This window comes from Nelumbo nucifera, chromosome 4 (genome assembly GCF_055504915.1).
Source record: "Nelumbo nucifera cultivar China Antique chromosome 4, China Antique-T2T, whole genome shotgun sequence".
Lineage (NCBI taxonomy): Eukaryota > Viridiplantae > Streptophyta > Magnoliopsida > Proteales > Nelumbonaceae > Nelumbo > Nelumbo nucifera.
The window spans coordinates 67,067,688-67,088,739 of NC_142652.1; the positions used below are offsets into that span (position 1 = coordinate 67,067,688).

Sequence of the window (21,052 nt, forward strand, 5' to 3'; positions counted from 1 at the left end):
ATCGTGTTCTCAGCTCATCTACCATCTTAAGGTAAAGTACCCATGTACCAATTAGTATCGCAAGAGTACCTTATTATCTTGAGTTTGGGAGGTTGGGTTTTGAAACTTCTACATCCGGATGGATATGGTAATGGGGCATTCACTTCATTGGATTTTAGATCCAAGTATAGCACGAGCATCAATGTATTTGTTTTTTGCTTTATTTCAGTGTTGATAGGTAACTTTTAGGTCCTTAGTGAAGCTCTGAATGAGGGTTCTATAAGGTAGTATGGATATTTCCTTGACAATTGTGTCTCCCCCCATTTGGCCGATTACTATTTTGGAAGCTTCTACTACCCCAATCTTTTTTACTCTCAAATCTCTTGTAATGGTCAATCCTAGGACAAGAGCTTCGTATTCTGCGATGTTATGGGAATGGGGAATTATAGTTTGGAGTAGGCTATGGTATCACTAGAGGGGGAGGTCGGTGTCACTCCTGCACCAACTAAGGAATTAGTGCAACTACCATCAAAATCTAGCTCCCATTCAGCGTTATCTACTACTGTAATGAATGGGATGTCTTTGGGAATTTCCTCAAATATGTCAACTAATTGTTTGTTGGAAAGGCCACTAAGAGGTCTAGTACAACTTGGCACTTAATAGATCTAGGCTAGGTGTATTCAATTATGGGTTCACTTGGTTGCATCATCCATTTTACCAATATCCTGAAAGTGGTGGCTTATCCACAAAGTACAAACAGGATCATTCTTTGCTATGAGCACTATCTTTTGTCCTAGTATATAATGCCAAAATTTCTAGACAGCGAAGACTAGCGTTAAGTACCATTGTTCCATGTGGGAGTATCTCCTCTTTATTGGTTTAAGAATTCTACTGGCATAGTAGATTGGGCATTCTTGTCGTTCTTCATTCTCCTAAGCTAGTAAACACCTTATAGCTTCTAAGTTGAATGTGCTATAGAGCCTAAACTCTTTACTACTCTATGGAGGGGACATGATTTGGGCTTTGGCTAGTGCTTGTTTTAAGTGTTCTAACGCCTTCTCATGTTGTTTGAACACTAAAATTTGGTGGATGTTTTAGCCATCTTGTAGAGGGAAGAAGCAGTGGGTGCCAATCTTACGATGAACTTTCAGAGGTATGATACTTTCCCTATGAAGGTTTTATGTTGTAATCATTCTTTGGAGGAGGTAGCTCTAAAATGGCCTTGAATTTGGCCTCATCAAGGTGGATGCCAGACTAATTGACTCTGTATCTTAGGAATTTTCCTGATTGGACTCCAAATGCGCATTTCAGTAGGTTCAGCCTTAGATTAAACTCTCTGCATCTTGTAAATACTTTCCCGAGGAATTATGTGTGGCTCTCTTCATTTTTTCTCTTGACAACCATGTTCTCCACATAACATTTTATATCCTTATGCATCATGTCATGGAAGACATGTCATTGCTCTCTAGTAAGTAGCTCCAGCGCTCTTTAGCTTGAAAGGAATCAGTTTGTAATAGAAGTTGCCTATCGGAGTTCAGAATGTCATGTGTGGGGCATCTATGAGGTCCATGTAATTTTGATTATACCCATTGTAGGCATCTAGGAAAGGGAAAAGTTAATTTTCCATTGTGACTTCTATCAGGATCCTCATGTTGAGTACAGGAAACTCATCCTTCGGATAGGCCTTATTAAGGTCTTGGAAATCAATGCAACACTTAAAGGATAGTAGATGATAGGAATTAGTTGGACTCTACTGTGCGATGAGTACTCTGAAGGGGCATTTGGGAACTAAACTTAGTTGGCCATTCTTCTTTTTGTCAGGGACGACGTTTGCTAGCCACTTTGGGTGTGCAATGGGTTTGATGAAGCCAACCTTTAGGAGTCTTTCTATTTCCTCTTTGATTTTTAGCGCTATATTTGACTTGAAGACTCATTGGAGTTGCTTGACTAGCTTGTGCTTAGCATTAATGTAAAATAAGTGTTTGACTAGGGTTGGATCTAATCCTGGCATCTAGTCATATGACTAGTGCCCGGATGGCTATTCTCCGTGTTGGGTTGTTGGCTCCCTGTTTGCTGAAAATTTTCCACAACTCTTCACTCTGTTCGAATCATGTCAGCAATGTATTTGGTGCAATGGTGCTAAAGTTCACTATGATAACCATGTTCACACTCCCCCCTTGTTGGTGGTTGGTGTCAACTTGTGTAGGCTTGCGCTTGATAAAGTCATCCAGTTTGACCTAATGGGTGAATATCTGTCATAAGATAAAGCAATCCTTGAGGTCATGGTTGGGTGACCGATGGAAGTCGCACCATCTTGGGCCGTGTCGATCTTTCTCCAAATTGACATTAGGGGATGGAAGTGGTAGACTAATTACCTGATCTTCAACTAATTTGTTCATAATCATGAGTAACTCGCCTTTTCTACATCTAAATGAAGGTGGTGGAGATCTGTTGTCACGTCATCCTTGGTTCTTGGGCCTAAAATATAGGGTGTGGCCAGGTCCTCAGCTTGTGCGTTGTTTTCAATCAATTGCATAGGCTTCTTATTGCTGGTAGGTTAAGCTTGGTCCAGGTTGTTGAGGCCTCGGTGCAGCAACGGTTATTGCAGTCCTTCCCGTGCACTTCCAAAGCTGATTGAAGGTGTCGAGTTCAATGTTCTTGATTCTGATCTAGTAGGCAGGTTGCAGCCGCTGCTCAACATTGCGGAGGTTGTCCATGGTGAACCATTTGGATAGGAACTTGGTCGTGAGTTCGCTCCAGGAGTCCAAACTTCCAGGTGGTAGATTAATGAACCACAAGTAAGTGGGTCCATTGAACAACTTCAAAAATTAACGAACTAGTAGGTCAGAATCCCAAGACATCCTTAAACTTGCTAATGTGCTCTTAGGGGTTGCCCCTCTATTTGTTGTATAGGGGCCACTGTTGTGGAGGCGTGTAGCTAGTAGGATAAGGCTTGCGTAAAATTTTGTTTGAATACAACTTCTAGAGGATGAAGGTGGGTTGGGCCTTGTTCTGGCTAGCCTCTGAACATATTTTTGCAGTTCTAGGTGACTAATGGGAACTTCAAGGGGAGCGGTGCTTCGTCTCCAATCACAGTCATTGGGACAAGGTTGGAAGGGGCAGGAGGTTGGGTGATCATCTGAGCAACATAGCCTATTGGAAAAACTGAACAACCGAATTGTTGTGGTTGAGGGTTACGTGGTTTGGGCGTGGGGTCTCCAAGGCGGATAGAGGGATGGGTAGATGTCCAGAGTGAAAGGAGGGTTTTCCAATGCAGTCATTTGTTGTAGGAGCTGTTGTAGAGTATCTCTCATCTCAGCCTGCATTCACTCTATGCAGCTGAACCAATTCTTAAAGTCATGGACCTTATGAGACAAGGATTCGATGTCAGAGTGGTCACTTGACTCTTGCGGAATTAGTTCCTTAGGGTTCTCGTTCGAAGTGTGATTCCCAGTGTCAATATGTTGCTATTCGGAGATCAAGGAAAGGTTGATTCTTCTAGGAACCATCTTTGTGATCAAGGAAATAACTAAATATTCTAATGTAAGTGGGACAGTGAGGCAAGAAAGAGGAATTGTCGAAGTAATGGGGGAAGGTGAAGGAAAGAGGAATTGTTGAAGTAATGGGGAGCAATAGGACTTAAGAGGTTGGAGAAGCTAGGAATTCAGAGACAAGTCTTGTGTGTGCTCAGGTCCCTCCCTTTTATAGAGGAAATCCCGAAGTTATAAGGAGAAACATCCAAATAAGAAATTTTCCTGTTAGGAAAGAGGATCACGATTCTCTGGCCTTTGTTGGGTAAACTCTATTGAAGCTTCACCGCGTGTCCAACAAGGATTTTTTGGGACTACGATTTCCTCTTCCCTTGGGATTCTCAAATGGTACATCTTGGCTATGGCCTTCCATGAGTTTTCTCATGGTCACATGTTGGGAACAAAGTTCCTTCAAGATGCTCACATGTCTAAGATAAATTGGCAGTTACAGTGAAATGAGTCACTATGACTCCTCATAGAGAGCAAGTGCGAGTAACTTGCATTTGCTTCCTAGATCATCCTTCAACCCTTGAGGTAATCTATAACAGCTAACGACCATCAGACAACGACACAATACCTATTGCAACTATGTTAGTGACTTATTTTGCATCATTGCAGTCCTCATTGTAAGTTGAATTCTTCATGTGTTTACTATTCAAGGTTCTCATCACAATCTTTGTGATGTTGAACTACATGTACTTATAGGTCTTGATTCTATATCTCCATAAGGATCTCACTTCGAGCTATTTTAATGGGACTGTATGTCTAGAACCTCTGAGGAGGTGTACAAGCTCTAGAGTATGACTCCCAATTCCTTACCTTCTTTTGGTCACCATCCCTTTCCTCATCTTAGTCCTTCCTCTTCTTTTTCTTGTCGTCGTCTTTCTTCACGCAAAGTGATTCCTCAGCGTTCATGTACTTCTCTGCTTCTAGAACTCCATCATGTCCTAAGGTAGTTTCTTCACCAAGGAAAACATGAAGTGGGGGTCTTGAACCCAATGAGCTATTGCTGCTACTACCACAACCAAGTCTAAGTTTTGGACCTCGAGAGCCTTTGAGTTGAATATTTGAATATATTCCCTAAGGGTCTCGTGTGGCATTTGTTAAACATGCATCAAGCTAGCTGTTGTCTTCTGGTACTTGTGACTAGTCGCAAAATGAGCTATAAGTATCGGAGCCGATGTCGTTTGGCTCTAAACTCGTAATGGACCAAGGTGGGAGCCCAAAATACTATAATCTCGTTGCTTTCCATAATGTAGTGGGGAAGGCCAAACACAGGTTCACGTCCAAGGTGCCATGAAGGAACATCAGCACCTAGAAGCTCTCTACATGATCCACAGGATTAGTGATAACATCATAAGTCTCAAAGTTTGGGGTGTTAAATCTCTGAGGTCTAGGTTTTAATACAATTTCTGGAGACAAAGGGGATGCCCTGGTTATCTTGGGTGCAATAGAAGCATGGTGCCAACTTATTATAGCATCTCATGCGATGGTGTCTGGTCTGTTACTCCGATGCTCAACTCGGCTTTTTATTAATATGTGCCATGGTTTCTTGCTGCATTCGTCGGATGAAATTGTTCCAAAAAAAAAGACTTCAGGGCTACTCTATCAGGTGTAAGTTTTTCTTTTTGGGAGAATGACGGTTCAGTATAGGGTCAGAATTTATAGGCTCAAAGTACTGTTGGGGAAGGTATCAGCTTGAAATTGATGCCAATTCACGGGCGAGCATTGATGCATAGAATGTGAATTGTTGACATTTTAAATACTTATAGCTCTGCAGTGGAAATCACAAATTTGCATTGAGCCTGTCCCTGCTGCGGGCTGCCAAGCCTGCCATGGTGGTGTAGCTGATTTCTTATCGTTATCTACGGGACGGCGGGAGACCTGTTGATGGACCTGTCGGATTTAGATTTTATCAAAATTTGAATAGGCCAGACTCGAAACCCGAGCCCAAATACAGTCTAAAATATTATCAAAATTTGAATGGGCCTAGCCCGAAGCTCGGCCAGTGAACAGGTTGCCACTTGCCAATGCCAGACGAATATGGTAATAGTGATATTGTGAAAGGCGATTAACATGCTCGCTCGAGAGTCGAGAAGCGCGGGCTTCAGCATTCTGGTTCTGTCTGGGGCTGCTGCTTCCCAGTTCAGTTCCCAGCAATTAGTAATTTCATTTCTAGGTTGTTGCTCTGTTACCACCTTTTCCCTTCAGTTTTACTTGCTTTGCTCAAATTGTTTTCTGATTTCCAAATGTGTCCGGTTTCTCTTCAAATTGATGCTTCTGTGGACTTCACAGACAAAAACAATCCCGATTTATTCGGAGACTTCTGCGTCACTAAGATCTCAGTGCTGTAATTTCTTCTAGCTTTCAATAACCTTGACTAATCTCTTCGTTGCTCTGTTCACTCATTTTCGTTTCTCAATGTATTATTGGCACACTTAGTTTATTAGACCATCTGTCTTACTAATAATCTAACAAACCTCCAGCTTTATTCCAGTTTACTTTTGTATTGGTAAGATGAAATGGCTGAACAGGATTTCTGGGTTGTATTTTGGTTTAACTTTTCTCCGTATCAGCCTCTTTGATAAAACTATCCACAAGTTTTTTTTTTTTTCGATAAAACTATGCACAAGTTAATAACTTCAAATATTACTAGGTATTACTTTATATATAATAAACCTTTTTTTTTTCCTTCCAGTGTTAAACCTGTCCAAGTTTCTTTAGCTTAACCAATGGAAGTTTCACTGTTTATCGAGATTTTCACGTAAATCCAATTTTGAGTTTATGAACCCACTCCATGTTATCTGCCTTTTACCCTTTTTTTTTAGTTTTGAAGGTTCTGAAATCTGAATAGAGTTGATCTTCGTTTGATTTCAAATGGTGTTGTAGCAATACGTTTTATAATACAATTTGGTTCCTTATGTGAAAAGTTGCAACTACCCTTGGAGACACTGACCACAATAATGTTGATTTTATTTGCCTCCTTGAACTGCCATTTATCTCATTTGCCCAATAGGAACTGGCTTTAACTATTTGCATAGTTTTAATTTGTTGTTCTCTTAGATCTCCTCTGGAAGTCTTGGTACTTTTTATTATTGTTTTTAATGTATAGCTTATATACTTAATTATTAATTTTTTCTATTTTTCATGCATTTCCAATTTATGATTTCATGGGATTTACTGGGGTCAACCCTCTGGTCAGTCCAGAATTGCTTCCAACCATACCTATCTCCTTAAAACGAGTTTGATAGGCATTGTAAAAGGATTTTAGGAATGAATTGGTTGATGCATCAATTGCCTCTACGAAGGTCTTCTGTCAATGCAAAGCTTCTTGCTGATATTCTTGCTTCTTATTTACTCTTCCATTAGCATTTGTATATGATTTTAGGATTTTATTATAGTTTGGTGTATCATCATCATCTTCATCTAAGCCTTATTCCAACTATATATATGGGGTTGGCTACATGAATCCTGTTTTCTCATCCGTTCTGTTTACTTCCATATCCATTGTTATTGTTTGTTAATATGTAAGTTTAGTCTTCTGTCCGTTCTAATTGTGGAAAATATATGCCCTTTGTCACTAGAGTTTTCTGGGAAAAACTTCCTATAGTAGTGATACTGCTGCTTATGGAAATCTCCTGCAGGCTCAACTAATTTGTCTTCTCTTCTGCCTCCTACATTTTTCAGTGGATGTGCTATTGTGCTAAACCTGATAAAACAATGTTCTCAACGTTACCCAGTGCAGTCATGGCATCCTCTCCATTTCCTCCTCACAGAGGCATCGATCCTTCAAGTTTTGTATACTTACTGTAAATTTCTTTGGGTTTGAATCTTCAATCTTTACTTTAAGAAAAAGAAGTAAACAGGCATGTTATCTCGTGCTTACTATCATCATTGGGTTTTAAACAGTCTACTTGATTGAACAAATAACCATGCCAAGGCATGCCAAGCACCTCAGTATTGAAGAACCATAAGCTACCTCTACCTCTGTCCTCAGATTTTTGGGTCGAGTTAAGTGGGCTTTGCAAGATTTTGAGTCTTGCTTAACAATGGAAGACATAAATAAGTTTGGTATTATGTGACACATATGGCCTTTTTCCTGTGCAAATTTCACATTTGAATCTTGGTGCTGTCACAGGAAATGCTTCAAAACTGTATTACTAGGACAACCTCAAACTAAGAGTTCTCATATTTGCATTTTAGCCAGTAAGAGCCTGTAAGAGTAACAAGTATTTGAATAAAAGAAGCTTTTAAGCTATCTTTAATGTGCTGATCCAATGTAACTCCATGTTTAGATTCATGAGGCATCTTGATAGTTCTTGATACCAGTACAGTCCTTTTCAAGATTCTTGGTCATGAAGCAGAGAAACAACATCATTTCAAGGTTTTCAGCTTCACATATCAAAATCTCTAGAAGAGAAGCAATGCCTTTGCAATCTTGCACAACCATTTCTATCACTGCTTCTCCTAGCTTCAGTTTAAAAGGTACTAATCTTCTAGATTTCTTCCACATTAAAAAGAAGGGTTGGATAACCTAGTTTTTCACTGTTTGAACTTATGCTTTGCAAGTCATGATATATTAAATTATACTTGGTGTCCATTAGTTATTATAAATATTTCTTTTCTTTATACACACAGTGAACATTGAACCAACAAGGCATCATTTTAAAATTTTAAAATCTTATGAGACATGCTATGTCCTAACTCCTTAGCTATACTGTGCAGTGTGGATTGAGAATATCATAATCATTATCACTATTAGAAGATGCATAGCACTAGTTGAAAGGGGGGGGGGGTCTTGTTGAAGTGGACACGAGCAAGCGAAGCGAGCGAGCTGGAGTGGAGCAAGACCCCTCTAACACAAAAAACCAAATTGGGGCTGCATTGAAAGGGGTTTGCCCTCCAGCCAAGGGGTCTGGGGGCTTTGCCCCCAACTCACTTTCTTTCCCCTTATCTTCCCTTCCCTTTCCTTTTCTTTTCTTTCTTTTTCTCATTTTTTTTCTTCCCTTTCTTTTTCTTCCCCTTCCCTTTCTTTTCCTTTCTTTTTTTCTTTTTTCTTTCCTTTTTCTTTTTTTCTGTTTTTTTACATGAGGTGTGCATGAAGCGCATGAGGCATACGCCTCTAGCATGCCTCATGAAAAAAGCGTATGAGGCGTATGCCTCAGAGGAGTCAGCACCACTGGCATACACCTCGGGGCATTTTGGGGGCACCTCACTTGGAGGTGCGCCTCCAGGTGTGCACCTCCCACGCCTTTTAAAAGACTGCCATATACATGTATATCCTTGTGCAACCAGCAGCTTTACATAGAACTTCACAAAAAGAAAAATGAAACAATCAACCTATACAGATCAAAAGAGAGCTATGTGATATCCATACAAGGATTTATAACTAAAAAATGTCAGAGTAAGGAATGTCCATGAATTCCTGGCCGATCAAAAGCCAAGAATATGTTGTCTTGATGACTCTTTTCATAACCAACTCTAGAGAAGGGGCTCAATTTTCTGACATCATTTCAGCTGTGTCTTTGTCTTGTGTAACAAACTTGAATCGTTGCATAGAACTCTATGCATAGGATTCATTCTACTTGGCCCTATTCAACTTTTTTTTGGACAAACAAAACAGGGAATTTATCCTGAGTAAGAGCTTTCCAAATCCAAATATGTAGCATGATGTGTAAAAGTCTCAAATCATACTCAAGTCAGAACAGAGTGTAGAGCAATCAAGAAGCAAATGTCAAAATAAAAAGCAGTGAGATGAAGATGCTGCAAAGAATGAGTGGTAAGACTAGTTTGTACCGCTACAAATAGATAACAAGACGGGGGAAGTTGAGCTGAGATGGTTTATCCATAGTAATAGACAACCATTGACTACATCTGTGTAACTGACATGATGCAAGTAGAAGGCTCTATAAGAGCGAGGGGAAACCAAAGAAAATGAGTATTGAAGTGGTAGGAATGATCTAATGGCATATAGATTAACAGAAAACAGAACTCTTAACAGAACTAAATAGTGGGAGAAGATTCATTTAGTTGATGCCATATGGTGGTTTAAGGCTGAATTAAGTTAGTAACTATTGGAAATATGCACCTAGAGAAATTGATGAAGTTAAATTGCTTGTATCAGTCAAGAACACAAATTAATAGTGTACAGTGTAACTGGTTCTATATTCATTAGAGAGATTTGGAACTGGATAAGAAATCATATGTAAAAGGAATGCAACAATTGTATGGCACTGTTACTGCTAGTGCTTGGGTTGAAAAAAGAAAGATTTTCTGTATGGAGCACTGAATCATATATTCTTAATACATACGGATATTCTTGATGCATCACAAAGATGATTTTCTAAGCATGAAAAGGATTTTCCTAATAAGGACTTCTGATCCAGGAAAAAATCGAGACTATTGATGAGGACTTGAGTTCATCATGTGTCAAGCAGGTACATTTGTCCAGTTACATTTAGGATAATTTATTAAAATGCTTTAAATCTGTATCTTGTGTAATCAATGTCGGACAAATATTTGATGTGCTTTTGATTTTCATTTTTGAGGTTTATGTGCATCAATATCCAAAATGTCACTTGTGTTGGCATCTACGTGCAGCCAGTACACAAGCACTTCCAAGGAGAATATCTAAACAAGAGTCCGGAGAGATTAGGAGATTCAAATTTGCCTCATCTCCCCATGTTTTATGAATGACTTCCCCATGATGTTCCATCAAAGGGGGATGCCAACATTAAGACTGAAATCTCAATGCAAAAGAGGAAACTAGACACATATATTTCAGTTCTACTTAGTGTGAGTTCTAAGTCCCATGGATCTACTAGTCAAAATGAAGGTTCTATTTTTGCCTTCTAATGAGATGGATTTGATCTGTTCAGAAACTTACTGAGTAGCTTCTCAGAAGATAGGACTTCATTCATGTATCTTGACTGTTTATGGTTTTCCTTACACACGAGATAAGAACTATTAAAGCATTAACTTGGATGCTCCTAGCTGTAGGGCAGTTCGGACGCCTGTCAACAAGTAGGTCGCTCGAACTGCAAAGAAAGGGAGGAATCAGAGAACCAAGGGTGGCTAACCCAGCGAGGTTGCTCCGATGCTTAAGTCAGTAATAGTAATATGAGAGCTGAGAGTTTGAGAAATATGAGAGCTAGAATGCACTTAATCGTGCGTACCTGGGTCCTGGGGGGTTGATGCCCTTATGTAGTTGAGTTGTCGTAGGTCTCACGAAACAACTCCGGGATCCTCGGTCCGTGTAGGTGAGATCCCTTCTGCTTTAGAAGGAGAATAACGTACCAGTCAATGAAGTCTATTGTTACCGTTTGATCAGGGTGGAGAGAGGATAAAGCCTACCGTTATGCAGCGTGATCCCGGGAGCTTCGGACTCCGCTGAGAAGCTTTTGGAGTTGATTACGTGTCACTTCGGTACTCGGGTGCCGAAGTGGCTTTGGTGCCGAGGTACCCGAACACCCGAGCTCCCGAACTACTGACAAGAATCCCCTTGCTGAGTTGTCATCCTACTAGCAGGTCGTGTTCACGTGTCATTTACTTACTAGGTCTGGCCAAATCACCCTTCATCAATTGCCCCCCACTCCTCGTGCTAGGAGTCCTGACCCGACGCGGGGAGTTCATGACGAGCCTAGGTGGATTTGGTACGATGTCTAGGTGGTACGAAGGGCGGATTGTCAGTTGGACCTATATGATCGCTTGGCTCGACCAAGAAATGACCCAGATCGCGTATCAGGTACGTGTGTACATCACGTCGATTATAAATTCCGCGGACTCAATTGATTTCAACCTCGGGCGACGTGCAACCGGTTTTCATAGGAGCCGTTGGATCACGCAGATCTTAACCTTGATCCTCGGATATGGTGGCTATAAATAGGGGCCAAAGGGCCCATTTTCCTTGCCACAAACCGCGTGACTGAGCTCTTTGAGATCACGTTCAAGTCACCTAGCTCGGTGTCAGCTATCCCTATGTCCGAGGTCGTCTTGCTTTCTTTGGTCTTCTTTGGTGAGTTCGCCTTTCCTTGTTTCTGATTCTATTGTCCATTCCTTTAGCATGTCTAGCCTTAGTTTAGATAGTCCATTAGATGGGAGTGGTGAGTCCGCTGGGGCCGAAGTGGGCACCTCGGCGCAGGATGTTGACTCCAACCTGTCTGAGGCGGACTCACCTCAGTAAGAGTGCGAGGCTTCCGACAGGTCAGCCTCCACTTCGCGTTGGGTTTGATTGTCGGACAGCTTCTACCTGTCTTCAATGACAGAGAACAAGCTCTTGTCCTTAGTAGCTCGGTATAGGCTACCCAACCACTTAGTGTACAGCATTCCCTTAGGCAACTTTCCTTGGGATCACGGCCATGACGAGATCGTGGTCTTCAAAGAGTAGCTCGTAGCCTGACTGTGTTTCCCACTCCATCCCTTCATAGTTGAGATCGTCAAATTCTTTCACATCGCCATAGACCAGCTCCATCCAAACTCTATCCGTAACATTGTAGGTACCATCTCCCTTTTCCATGATTATAACCAACCTCAGACCTCAATACCTTTTCCTCGATCTTATCCACAAAGAAAAATTCAGCATGTTTTCTCCCGAGCACAGGCAAAGCTATTACATGTCTCCTCGCCCCGGGTACAAATTGTTGCACGAGCTCCTAAACAAAGTCTTGACCTAGAAGAGGTGTTATTTTGTAGTCCGTAACACTGAGGGGTGGCCTTTTCCAACTCACTAGAGGCTCTGTTCGTCGTCTTTTGCAGCTGCCATTGCTGACATCCCCGTCGACGAGCTCTTTGGGGACATGCAGAAGGGGAAGAAGAAGAAGAGGGCCTCCAAGAAGGCTCGTCTCCATGAAAATACCACCACTTCCAACATAGGCGCCACCGTCCCCGAGCACCCTCTGGTTGCTGAGCAACCGCCAGTGATCGACTTGGTCGAGGAGGACTAAGGTAAAACTTCCCGCCCCACTTTCCCGAGGAGACCACATCTTCTGAGCCCCAGTATGCTTAGGCGACCATTCCATCAAGTGGCGACACCTTAGTCGGAGCATCTTGACTCTTAAGTTCAATCTCCTAAAGAGCAAGGACACGGTCTTCACCGAGGAGGTTGCTCGTTGGGCTGATCTACCAGTCGCTCAGCTCGGGGCCAGAGCGGTAACTCATTGTATGGTGGTACGTACTCAACCTTTGGGCTATATTATTCATAGTTTTTGGTCCATACTTAAATTATGTTTCTTCTCTTGGCAGGTGAATTCTTTGATCCATGCCCTAGCCTACCAATCCGAGGTGAACCTGAAATGAGCTCTCGAAGCCGAGGAGTCCTCCCAAAGTGCCCACTCCGAACTAAACCTTGCTCGCAGCGAGATCAACAAGCTGCAAAAAGATGTGTGAGCTAAGAAGGAATTGCTGACTCTACTAATTGTAGAGAAGAAGGAGCTGGAGGAGCGCGAGGCGATTCCTAAGAGAGAGAATGAGAACCTCGAGGCACTGGTGAAGGAGTGGACTGATATTCTGCTCAGGGCAATGGAGGAGGCCAAGGTCAAGGCCGTCGAAGAGTACAAGTCTTCGGCGGAACATCGCGAGTTGTTGGTCAAGGCCGGGACAGCAGGCTACCACAAGGGCTTTATGCTCAGTAGATGGTTGACCTGGCATGAATTCCCCCATCTTGACCTCAATGCCATCACAACGCCGAAGATCACCAAGGAGATGGCCATTGAAACTACTAAAGACCTGGACTCCGAAGAGGAGAATGACGACAACCTCCTCAGTGACGAGACAGTAGAAGAGGGAGAGGGAGATGGTGCCACCGAGGATCGTATGGAGACCGACCAGCCTGCCGATGCTTCTATTGGGGATGGAGAACCCCGAGTTGACTGATATAACTTGCCTCTTTTCTTGGACCCCCTGTACATACTCAATGTCCCGAGCCTCCGAGCTCGGCTATATAGTTGTAATCTTCTTGTTCTTGTTCATCTCTTTTTTGTTGTTTGTTCTTTTTTTCTTGCTATGTACCCAAAGTGCTTCATTAATGAAATACAACAGTTCAAAAATTTCTAGTGTGCAAAAAAAATTTCTTAGTATAGATTAATCCTGATCTGGCGAGCTAGACTCGAATAGGAATAATCCAACGTTGTTGTACGCTAGTGTGAGCAGACACTGTAAGGAATATGCCCGCCTTTCTGCGCCTGGGCTACTTTTGCCTTACCCATGCCAAAGCGACTGGGGTTTTTAGTTGCCCATGCCAAAGCAACTAGGTCTTAGTGAGCCCATGCCGAACAGGCAACTAGGTCTTAGGCAGCCTATGCTGAAGAGGCAAATAGGACTTCTCTGCCCATGCCAAAGAGGCGACTGGGTATTATATTATGCCGAGGTCTCTTATCAGCTCGACACCATAACCCTTAGGCTTCTGGGAATGACTTGGGGGTCCTCTCTCTAGTTCTTCGTCCTTAAGATCTGCTCGGTGATCTTGTGGACAGTTTATTTTCAATTGCGATAGGGTTTCATAGATAGTATCTCCTTAGGTTGTCAACATTCCAAGCTTGAATTACCTGTTTTCCTTCCATGGTCTTGAGCTCGTAGGTTCCTTCTCCGAACACTCGTCTCACTCGGTATGGACCTTCCCAGTTCGGACCAAGCTTACCCATGCCAGGCTCAAGTACCATTATCTTATAGAGGACCAAGTCGCCAACTCATAATAGTCGCTTGCTGACCCGGGCTTATAATACCGAGCTACTCATTTTTGGTAAGCCGCGGTTCGAATGTGGGCTAGGTCGCGCACTTCTTCAACCAGGTCTAAGTTAGTCCAGAGCTCATCATTGTTTGCCTCTTCATCGTATGCTTCGAGCCACAACGTTGGTACTTCAATCTCTGTCTGAATCACAGCTTCTGTCCCGTATGTGAGGTTGAAGGGTGTTTCGCCAGTCGTAGTCTTGATGGTAGTCCGATAGGCCCAAAGGACTCTGGGCAGCTCGTCTACCCACAACCCTTTAGCTTGCACAAGGCGAGCTTTCAGTCTGCAGAGGATAGCCCTATTCGTCACTTCAGCATGTCCATTTGCTTGCAGGTGTGCTACCAAAGTGAAATTTTGCTAAATCCCCATCTCGGCACACCAGTTCTGGAATTTAATGTCCTCGAATTGCTTCCCATTATCCGAGATCAAAACTCTAGGCAGTCCGAAATGTCACACAATGTTTTTTCAAAAGAAAGTTTGCATGTTCCAGGCTATGATGCTTACCAATGGTTCGGCCTCCACCCACTTCGTGAAGTAGTCGACTACCACGACCAGGAACTTCCTCTGCCTGGTTGCCGACAGAAATGGGCCAAGGATATCGATTCCCCACTATGTAAAGGGCCATGGACTAGTCAAGCACTTCAAATCGATGGCAAACTGAGGGAGGATGTTGGCATGCCTCTGACATCTATCACATTTCTTGACGAGCTCGAGTGCATCTGCCTTCATAGTGGGCCAACAGTAGCCCTGCCTTAATGCCTTCTGGGCGAGCGCTTTGCCCCCCAAGTGTCCTCCGCATAACCCTTCATGGATATTGCGAAGTACGAACCCAGCTTCTGAGGGTCGTAGACAACATAGGTAGGGGAGCGTGAAGGACCTCCTGTACAACCGTTCGTCTATAAGGACGTACCAAGCTGATTGACGCTCTATCCTCCGAGCTACATTGTGTTCTGTCGGTAGGGTCCCATGGAGCAGATAATCAACAAGCGGGTCAATCTAGCTCGATTCCGCTTGCAACACGGGAGCGACCTCTTCTACCCCTCGAGATTGCTAGGTCGAGCAAGTCCTCTTTGTACATAGTTCGCATGGTGTTGTCGCTAGTACTTGCTAGTTGTGACAAGGCGTCGACCTCAGCGTTCTCGGACCTCGGCATTTGCCTAATGAAACAAGAGCTAAAGCCTGGTAGGATCACCCTGACTTTGGATAAGTAGGCCGCCATAGTTGAGTCACGAGCTTCGTAGTCACCATTGACTTGGTTAACTACCAGCTGTGAGTTGCTGCACACGATGAGATGTTTTGTCCCCATTTCCTTCGCTAAGTTTAGCTTGGCAATTAGTGCTTCATACTCCGCCTTGTTGTCCGATGCCTCGAATCTGAACCAGAGAGCACACTCCAGCTTCACCTCGCTCGGGCCGAACAGTATCAGTCCAGCACCGCTTCCTCGCTGGTTGGACGAGCCGTCTACATGGAGGATCCAGGGCTCCTCACCCTAGGTCGATACTGCTCTGACCGAGACCGATGCTGCGCTGGTTGACGCCTCTGACACGCTAATAGGCTCAGTCGATTCAGGGGCCGGCATGCTGAACGTGCATTCTACTGTGAAGTCTGCCAAAACTTGGGCTTTGATCGCTGGCCATGGCTCGAACCGGATGTCGTACTCGCTCAACTCGATGGACCACTTCGCCAACCTCCCTGACACCTTGAGCTTAAGTAAGATGTGCATTAGAGGTCTATAGTAAGGACAACGATGGTATGGGCTTGGAAGTATGGGCGCAATTTCCGAGCTGCTACTAGTAGCGTGTACTCTAGATTTTCGATGTCAGGATATCTGGTTTTCGCATCCTACAAAACTTTACTTATGTAGTAGACTGGTCGTTGGACCCGGTCTACTTCTCTGATCAGTACCGAGCTAACCACCTCATCACTCGCGGAGAGGTACAACTTCAATTCATCTCCTTCCTCAGGTCGGGTTAATACCGGGGTGGTACTTAGGTACCTTTTTAGCTCATCAAATGTGAGTTGGCACTCTTCGGTCCATTCAAATTTTTTATTCTTTTTTATTGCCTTAAAAATGGGTAAGCACTGACCTGCTGGTTTAGACATAAACCAGTTTAGGGCAACTATCCGACCAGTTAGCTGTTGGACTTCCTTGATTTTTTAGGGCGGTCACATATCTAAAATAGCCTTAATTTTATCCGAATTAGCTTCGATGCCACATCGGTTCACTATGTAACCGAGGAACTTGCCCGACATGACCCCGAAGACACACTTGTTTGGGTTTAGCTTCATACTATACTTCCTTAAAATTTGGAAAATAGAATTTTAATCATCGATTAAAAATCTAGAAAATTGGGTCTTCACAACCATGTTGTCAACATAACACTCTACTTTATTGCCAATCAAAGGCTCAAAAATTTTGTTTACAAGTCGCTGGAAAGTTGCTCCAGCATTTTTCAAACCAAAGGGCATGACTTTATATCAGTACAACTCGAGTTCGGTTATAAAAGAAGTTTTATCCTGGTCGGCTATTTCCATCCTAATTTGGTTGTAACCAGAATAGGCGTCCATGAAACTCATCAACTCATGGCCTGAGGTTGCATCTACCAGGCGATCTATTCTAGGCAGGGGGAAGCAATTCTTCGGGCAGGCTTTGTTCAGGTCGGTGTAGTTGACGCACATGCACCACTTGTCGTTGGCTTTCTTCACCAACATGAGCTTGGCGACCCAGCTCGGGCAATGTACCTCCCAGACGAAGTTTGCGGCGAGGAGCTTCCTGACCTCCTCATCGACTACCCCCCACCGCCCCAGGGCAAGGTTGCGTTTCCTTTGTCAAAATAGCCTGACTAAAGGGTCCACATTTAGTCTATAAGTTATTACACTAGGGTTGATTCCGAGCATTTATGTCACGGACCAGGTGAAAACATCTAAATTTTTTAGTAAGAAACTTACTAGTGAAGGGATGGGAGATCCATCATATGGATGGCCGAACCCTATAGGAAGGTTGGGCGAAATTTCAAAAATTTCTTTTTCTCCTATCCGGGAATTGTATTTCCTAATTTAGAAAAGTGCATTTTCAAGGTTCGTTCTTGAATCAAAACCAGACCAGATCTGAAACCAAAAGGGAAGAGAGGGGTATACCTGATACGAAGTAACAGTAACTCCCAACATACGTGTTCACGCCCAAAGAGAAGTCCAAAACCCGCCTCCACTGAAGATGACACAGCATATGGTGAGGTAGGATCAACAGGGTGGTTCTTCAGCAAGAACATGAATTCTTCAATAAGAATCGAATAAGGGCTGGTGAGCACAACTTTAGATTGTTTCTTCTAGCAAGAAACAATATCAAGAACCATTCTTGATCAGCTCCACAAGTGGAAATCGAACTGGGTAGGGGCGGCAAGAACCGGGGAGAATTCTGCAGGTTATTGAGTGTGTCTGAACTGAGGAATTCGCCCCCCTATTTATAGCTTTCTTTGGATTAGCCTCCTAATCCAATTAGGAGAGAATTTCTTGATCCAAATCTATCCAACGACTGTGAAGATTCTAAACTAAAACGAGTCTCATAAATGCCCAGTTTAAGGGTATTACAAAGAAACACACCAATATAAAATGAATCAATTATGCACTTTATTCATGACAATACGTACATCAATCTGATTGGAGCTAAGGGCATACACTATCTAACAGCTCCCACTTGCACTTAGGTCCAATCAGGTATAAGCTGGAGTCCCAAACTGTCCATGTGTTTCTCAAACACTTTCTGTGTCAATGGCTTAGTTCGGGGTCCTCGGTCCGTGTAGATGAGATCCGTTCTGCTTTAAAGGAGAGTAACGTACCAACCAATGAAGTCTATCGTTACCGTCCGATCCAGTCAGGGAGAGGATAAGGGTTGCCATTACCGGCGTGATTCCAGGAGATTCGGAATCTGCTGAGAAGCTTCTAGAGTTAATTATGTGTCACTTCGGTACTCGGGTGCTGAAGTGGCTTTGGTGCCGAGGTGCCTGAACTCCCGAACTATTGACAAGGCTCCCCTTACTGAGTTGTCATCCTATTGACAGGTCGTGTCTATGTATCCTTTACTTGCTAGGTCAGGCCAAATCACCTCTCGTCAGTTCCCATTGTGTGTCGGTTGGTTCTTCCATTTCCATAAAATTCAACATTAACTGCCATTGCTGCTAGGTTCACTTAAATGACTTATTTAGGAGTTGATATTAATTTAAATGTGGCTATTTTTAGGAGTCATTGGTGTCTGTTTATCTTATGCCACTTTTGAGACGATCTATTCACAGAATCTAGAAAACCATGTATGTTGCTGCTAGATTCACTTGAAACGACTACATATAAGAGAGCCTGCGTAGTCTCTATCATTTCATTGTTCTCCTTCGCTATATATTTTTGGTCCACTAACCAATTATGTTCTGCAAATCCAGGTTTGTATTGGGCATTTATATAACAGATGGCAGGCAAGAGAAGGAAGAGTTGATTTTTCATCTCCTTGGAATCTCATTTATGAAGATTGTAGTATTTTTGTTCTTTATTTTATAAATCTGTTTCTAGAAGGTGCTCCAGAAAGCTTTAGAATTTCCGAGGGCTACTCTTACTTCATAAGTTATTGTTTCTCTCCCTTAAGTTTTGCTAAAAAGGCAAAGCTATGTTGTCAAGAGATTGGTGATTATGCAGTTTGCTAAAGATGAAGGAAAATCGGTTTACTTCCATAGGCCCAGAAAGCTTCTGCAATAGAATCCAATCATTCTGCCAGTGAAGTTTACTTGTTGGGTGCATGAGTCCTCCCCTATTCCATATAATTTTACATTGTTGGCCTAGAAAATTGCCTATCATCGACATGATCTTGGCATAACCAGCTATGTTAGTTAAATACACCCATGTTGGTTGGTTTTAGACATGGATATGAAGTTCAAATTTGGAGTGGTTGGATGAAAGATATGCTATCCAAATTAGGGCTGTCAATGGGTCAGTTCTACCGGATCGATTTAATCAGTTCTAATTTTATGAGTTTGTCCCAATTAATAATTGGATCAGTTCTAGTTCTTGCTTGTTGTGAATCAATTGTTTTGTTAATATTATATAAAGGTTTTTTAATTTTTATTATATTTTATGTCTAAAAGGGTAGATTTGATAGATAATATATACAATAATTTTGGTTAAAAACACTTGATTTATTAATATATATATATATATATATATATATATATAATTTACTATTTTATAATCATTTTTATTAAGGTTAAATTATCAAAAAACAAGTTTTAAATTGTTATTTACATAAATAATTAATTATAGATGTCAGTATAATTGGGTTTAATGAGGTCAGACACAATTATTCTGAATAATAATTAGGACAATTCTGAGTCTATGATTTTGTCCCAATGAATAATCAATCGATATAAGTAAAAGCTATCATGAACTAGACCCGATACATAGACAGCCTTAATCCAAATGGATGCTCAAATTTTTAGGGCAGGGGGGGGGGGGGGGTGGGAAGTTGATCAATTTTCCCATGTTTTATTAATGGAAAGTATAGGACCCATCAAAAAATTGACCAATTTTCCCATATTTTTTAATGAAAAATGTAGGGCCCACCAAAAAAATGAACTTTCCCACTAGTAAATTTTTGGTAAAGGGTAAGTTTTCCCTTGCTCCTAGGTGAGTAAATCACCCACCCATGGAGGAGAAAAATTGGCCAAATTATGTAAGACTAAATGCCCCCATAGCACACAAAAGTTGGGATCTTGTGGGAACATTTTTTTAGGCAAAAAACATGGATAAATGTTTCACCTGGATAACATTTCCTCAAATAAATATATTTATCAGAATAAATAACTTCCCAGAAAACAACGCCTATTTATAAACAGCCCCTTGAATTGAATTCCAATCAGGGAACTAGCTAGTAATTGATAACAAGAACCAATTCAATACGGTTGGCCTAGGTTAGTGGGTTAAACTCACAAGTTACAACCCATGGACATTCTCAGGGGTATCAAACTAAAATATATATATTGAAACAAAGCGGTCAAGAAATTTTCTCCTTTCCCAATAACTTAAATAATCGCTTCTCATAAAATTTATCCTAAATTACCTCCCCCACTTTCTCCAGAATTATATGCAATTCCTATTTATCTTCTAAATTATCTCTAATTCCTATTTATCCTCTCCCCTACTTTTTATCTATATCTATCTAGAGAAAGTTTGGATTAAAAAATTTAAGAATTATTTAAATATTCTAACAAAATTATATAATAACTTTAAAATATATATTAAAAACACAAAAAATAATTTGATATTTTTACAAAATATATCATTAAATTATGTACTAACAATTTAACTTATGTTTTTCCGAATTATCAATTTAAATGCTTTTCAAATAAAATTTATTTTATTTAAAATAATTATGCTTTTCAAATATATTTTATTTAAAATAATTTAAAATCTATTTATGCTTTTCAAATAAAATTCAAATAACAAAAATTTTAAAATAACGAAATTATGTAATAAATTTAAAAAATATCTTTAAAGCATAAAAATAAATATAACATAGAATTGAAATTAATAATAATTTAATATATTAAAAAATTAATGATGAAATTATGTAATAATAGTATAAATTATGATTTTATGGATAATTAAAGTCTATAAATAACTAATATTTTAAAATTTAAATATTTTACATATCATTTAAGTATTTAAATAACTGGGTATTTTAAATAACAAAATATTTAACATAAATAGATTTTAAATAGTTAAAATAAAGAAAGTATGTAATAAATTTAAAAACTTTCTGAAAATTAGAAAATAATTATAA

At 41.2% G+C, this 21,052-nt stretch overlaps 1 long non-coding RNA gene across 1 annotated transcript; it reads left to right on the forward strand.

Moving 5' to 3' along the window:
- The first annotated feature begins 5,302 nt into the window (after window positions 1–5,302).
- On the forward strand, window positions 5,303–18,992 carry LOC104585587 (uncharacterized). The gene is made up of 3 exons (XR_002023573.2): window positions 5,303–7,715; window positions 7,805–7,994; window positions 18,663–18,992. It is a non-coding gene; the product is annotated as an uncharacterized LOC104585587 (long non-coding RNA).
- The last annotated feature ends 2,060 nt before the right edge of the window (window positions 18,993–21,052 follow it).